The sequence below is a fragment of the Mytilus galloprovincialis genome, chromosome 6 (assembly GCF_965363235.1).
Source record: "Mytilus galloprovincialis chromosome 6, xbMytGall1.hap1.1, whole genome shotgun sequence".
Lineage (NCBI taxonomy): Eukaryota > Metazoa > Mollusca > Bivalvia > Mytilida > Mytilidae > Mytilus > Mytilus galloprovincialis.
In genome coordinates this window covers 26,368,975-26,374,974 of record NC_134843.1, presented here as the reverse complement: position 1 = coordinate 26,374,974, position 6,000 = coordinate 26,368,975, and positions in this window count along the sequence as shown.

Genomic DNA, 6,000 nt, shown 5'->3' with positions numbered 1-6,000 from the left:
GAATACATCTCTCAAGGCTATAGATGCTGTTAAAATGTTTGGTGCATATGTAAGCTTTGAGCTGACTGACAAATTTTGTGAAAAAACTAATTCAAATCAACAAAAGAGTGCCTTACTTGCTTGAAGCAAGAGTTACCTCCCATTTGCACAGTTATCTTATTTTATAATTGAAATAAATTTTTATACTTTTTTAATTGAAAAATAGTAGTTTTTGCAAATATTTCTAATAAATTTCTGTAAATGATATATACTGTCTGATAAGATAGGATAAATTAGTATGTACATTTTTAATTCCACAAGATATTAAGATATAAAACATAATTTCATTAGTTTATTTTCTGAAAAAAAAGTATGCAGAACAAAATATTAATATATTGCCAAAAAGTTTACATAAAGTATTCCAATTATAGGAAGATAACTCTGCAAATGGGAGATAATTCATGCTTAAAGCATTATTGATTTGATACAGGGAATTATTGATTATACATAGGTTTTAATACAACATGACACATCTCAGATCAAAACATGTCTCTTCTCAAAGGCTTCAGTATAAATGGGAAATGTTTGAAATACCAAGGCCATTTCTCAGAATATAGTCATATCAAGTTTGTACATTGCTAAATTTCCTGTTTGTCATGTTTGCTCTTTCACTTAGATATGACAGTATTGATCTAAAGTCACTGTTAATCGGTCCAGAACTTAAGCAGACTCTTGTGTTATTTTCTTTGTGTGTGTTTTTTTTTTTCCTTGCTGTCTGGTAGGTTTTCTCAGAATCAGTTGACGCAAAACAAAGAAAAAAACAGACACGGCCTAATTTTAAGATTAAAGTCGACAATTTGAAAAAAAAAGAAAAAAGAATGACCCTAATACGCTTTCGTAATAAATGAAATTACATAAGTAAATGCCAAAAGTATCATCCTTCGTCAATCATAGACCGTAACTCCCAAATAACATAAAGAAAAATCGTCAAAAACTTAACACGAATTTTGTTGATATACATGTAACAACATAAAATTATCAGAATTTGATAAACGATACACAAAATCTGTCTTTTGTATACACATATTTTAATAACTAGATTCTTCCGTTGGAAAACTAGGTTATTATAAGAGATTTATTATTGTTTGCTTAACCTCCAGTGGTAAATATTTCATGCATATTTAAACTTTACGAAAAAGCGATGATTTCAATTTTTCCATTGTGAACGTTCCATTTCAGTGAAGCGACTTTCCAGTTGTAGTAGTATAGGGCTCGGGTTTCCGTTCCTATTTTCTTGATAGAGGGTTGCTACTTGCAAGGACGCTGTGTTACCAAGGGTTTCAAATAGTAAAGTTGGATGTATCCCTATGAAGGTGTAACGGACCCTTTGCCTTGTTTCAATGGGTTCGTGTTCTTAACAAACTTTCTAAAATAGCTTTCAGTAGTATATTAAAGTGTAAAGTGCGATCTATTTTGGCTTTCGTAAGCGCGGGGAATCATGATAGATTAATGTAGGATTTTTGAGTTTTGAATTTTGAATTTTGAATTATCCTTCTCGGCTTTCGTACCGTAGACATGCATTCCTAGAGTAACTGGAAGTATAATAACATTAATGTTGCATTGCTAAGTTCCTGTTCTTTTGTAGATATGAAAACACAACTTACATTTTTTTTCTACCATCTATTAACGTCTTGTCCGTAGACATGGGTTTTTTCAATATTGCTTGGCTTTAAGGGTCTAAATTAGTCCTATGTGTTGTTTAAACTTAAAAATATCTTATTTTTGATTAATAAATGGTAATATAAATGTTCTAATTTTTCGAACATTACTTTACAGGAGTGGATTTTAAAAAGTGACAGATTATCAGTCCTAAAAAGCACATCTTATTTTACTTCAAAATTGTTATTCCAGTTGCTGCAAACCTTAAAAGATTAACTAAATCAAAAGAAGAAAAGTATTTCTCTCTCTCTGACTTTATCTTTTGCATTTCAGTATAACCAGCAGATGAGGAAGTGTCTACGGACAAGACACTTGTACATAACAAGTATTAAATTTAATTATTTGTCTGTTTTGGAGCTTAATTATTTATAGGTGAGGAAAGCTATCTATTCAAATTAAAACTCAGTATTTTCAACAAAAAGATAGTCACAATTAATTTTAACATATTTTTTTTAATTGAAATTGTCTTGTTCGTAGACATTACCACAATAATTTGTATGCAATTTCCTTGAGTAATTCAGCCTAATTTGATAGATAAAATGTATGTTATTTTTTTCAAAATGTTCAAGAGAACAAATTCAACTATGTAAAAATTGAGTTTTTATAATAGTTTGATTGTTTTAAACAGTCAGATCAGGGCTCGACATTAACGCTTGTCCGATTGTCCGGGACAAGTGGACACAGGTGTCGGGCAAGTAGATTCACCATACTACTTGTCCGATGGGACAAGTGAAAAATCAAGGTCAGATAAAAATAGATCAAATTCAAGACTTATACATTCCCAAAAATATGAATGATTGTTTTATTGATCATACTTAATGAAATAATTGTTCATTGATTGAACCAGAGACATATAAAACTTGTATAATATGTCTCTGATTTGGAGTTTTGAACATGCTGGCAGCCATTGACCAGGGGGATATAAGTAAGGGGAAAGAAACCAATGTTAATGTATCTTCTTAGTATAAGCTTCCTTGAATTAGGAGCACCTCCATATGGAGTTTTACCTAAACTTTAAGATATTAAATTGAAGTATGTTTCATTTGATTTTGCTTTTATGCATAACAATACATTAAAAAAGGTTTTATTTGATAAGATCTATGATATAAAAATTTAAGATGAAAAAAAAAAAAAAAATCTAAAAAGGCAGATTTTTTTGTAAAATGTGTATGTATTTCATGATCATATATATCAATGTATATACAAATCAAAATAAATTGTAAAAGCTTGTTTTGACATCATCAATAAATTAAAAAGGTTTACTCATATACATGTTCAAGGTGGCCAGGTGTATTTACGTCCTTGGTTTAACCCATACCACTACTAAAGAATGAATAGGTCCATAGGGGAACGTAGTGGTTTGGGAAGAAATGATGATTTAATGATTGACAAATGATAGTGACATTGAGTCAGAGAACACAGTCTTGCAAAAAAACTTTCATTCTGAAATAATGAAATGTAGTACTTTGATGCTGTATTCATATAACATTACAAAATGCTCCTTTTATTAGGTACAATCAAAGCCAAAGTGTTATTATTGCATAAATCATCAATATGTTAGATTTTCAATTATGAATTCGGACAAGTGAGTTAAGAGTTCGGACAAGCTGATTTTCTTGCCACTTGTCCGAAGGGACAAGTTAGAAAAAATGTTAATGTAGAGGCCTGCAGATATATGGATTTCCGTTAAAAGAATGTGTCTTCATTTTGGCTTAATCAATAAATTATTGAGATATGTAAAGAATTATGGGTACATTTTTATATTTTCCAAAATTTAAAAAACACAGCTTTAAATTTAATTGGTAACTTTTAATCTTAACTTTAACAATCATCTTTGAAAGCATTTAATTGAATATCAATAAAATGTCTTGTCCGTAGATATTATCACAATGTATTTGTTTCCATTTTTCTCGAAGTTAAGCATCATTTGATAGATAAATCTGATAAAATGTATGTTTTTTTAAGAGAACACTTTCAACTACATGTATGTCAAAATTAGGTTTCAATAATGCATTTCATTAAATATGAATACAACGTCTTGTCCGTAGACAAAACATATAAATTGTATTGCTAAGTTTGATTGTTTATTGTAAGAATATGCATCCAAGTTATTTTAATGTTCTATACACCAAAAAGGAAGGTTTTTTTGGGAAGTTTTGTTTTTTTATAGATTAGTTTAGGTATAGTTTGATCAGATAAGACTAATAATCAAAGAAAGCTACTGTTGCTTGAAATAACTGTGAGTTAAACATGTTCTTGTCAATTTTTTTTTAAATTAAAATGTTTGATATTCAATAATTCAAAACATATTTTGTTGCCTTTGTCATTGACCAAAAATATGACACTGGTGACCATTTCTTGAAGGCAACAATTTAAGAAAATTATACAGTTTTATACACCATTTATTTAATAAAAATTTTAATTATTTCTTCCAAAAACTGCATGTAATTATATAAATGCTTCCAGTGTTAGCCTAACGATGGCAATTTTTCATAATTTAAACCATTTTTGTACCAAAATATCAAAAGAGTGTTTTCCTGATGTGATTAATTTTTGACTTCATGAAACACAAAATGTACATCTGATTGTGGCTAGGCATATGCAAAAGTAGCTGTGTAACCAATTTCAAGCTCTTTGACTACATTTATTCAGAAACCTATAATATTTCAAAGCGACATGTGAAAAAAACACACCCCTGTTTTAGTAAAGTTCTACAAAAGTTTAAATCTTATTTTTACCCAAAAGTATGCAGTTTGACCATCATACAAACAACTATGTTAAGTTTCATAAAATTTGGATAAGTGGTTCTCAAGTTACAGTGCGACATGTGGATACCAGACAGACAGACAGACGGACAGACGGATGTTGGACATTTGTATACCATTATATGTCCCAGGCGTAACTTCGATATTTTTTGGTAGGGGTGTGCCATTTTTGCCTCAAAAAACGTACCCATATTAATATAACATTCACTGAAATTCAGTACCTATAGTTATATAAATATTTAAGAAAGAATGACCTGTACTTATATACAATATTTAAAATATGACCCATGCTTATGTAAGCACTAACTCATCATCACTCATAATTCATAAATATACCAGCTACCCTTAAGTTTTTATATATTTTTTATATATGAATTGACATCGTTTGGTGCACATATATTTTATATGATATGTAGATCATACCCCAAATCAATATACAGTTATCAAACGTAAATGCATTTTAATATAGGATGTCATTAAAAAGGAGGGTCATTTTTATATAAAATCTCGCAAAATTATGACCCATATTTTTGGCACATCCCCGTATACCCAATAATAGGAAGTTACCCCCCCCCCCCCCCCGTGACAGAACCCGACGTGCGCAAGAATATTCATCTTTTTATTATTATAAAGAACATTAACAGTTTTATATATCTACGAACTGTTTATCTGTATTTTTAATGGACTTTAATTATCATTGAACACATTGTAAAATTGTATTTATATTTGTATTTTCAATTTTTCACCAAATGGATTGGTAGTGAAATAAAAGTCAGCTCCTGATTGTTTTATCTTTACTTAAACCCAGTCGTCTTGGTTACACTCGCTGGTCCGGCCAGTACAGTGAAAAAGCTACAACTTGCCTGTTGTTTTTCTTGGAATAACGTACGCCACTCCACGACAGTCAACAGACCAACAACGTAGTTTCAAGGAGAACGTTTCGTGCTAGTAAATTGACGACAACCTGTCTTTACATATCCAGACAAGGAACGACAACGTATCAACGTACATACCTTTAGACTGACAGTGGACTTCATATCTTGTGTGTACTCGGCAGCAACCCAACAACGTTGAGTCAACATGGATCCCAGTCATGTGGAACAACAAGAAGAGATACAGCCCCCAGAGGGAAATGTCCCAGATCTAGAACTATTACAAAATCCGTCTAATACCACACATTTAGATGAAAATTCCGAGACTAGGCGAGTACGGGATCTCACCGAAAAAGGTAAAGGAGCCTACACAGAAAAACGTAACAAGTTCTGTGAGGAATTAGAGGTCCTTTGGTCAGATATGACAACCCAGTTATTGGAAATCACCACACCTCCCAATGAAGTTCAGCAAGTCTTAACAGCCCAGGACAATCTTGTAAAAGCCTGTACAAATTATCGTAGGCTCACAGACGAATATCTGGACTTTCTAACTAGAGGCTCTAAAGAGCCTGTGTCGCTCACCTTGGTCTATGTGAATATAAAACAAAGGACGCAGATGGATTCATGACAAAATTGTGTTTTGGTGATGGTGATGTGTTTGTAAA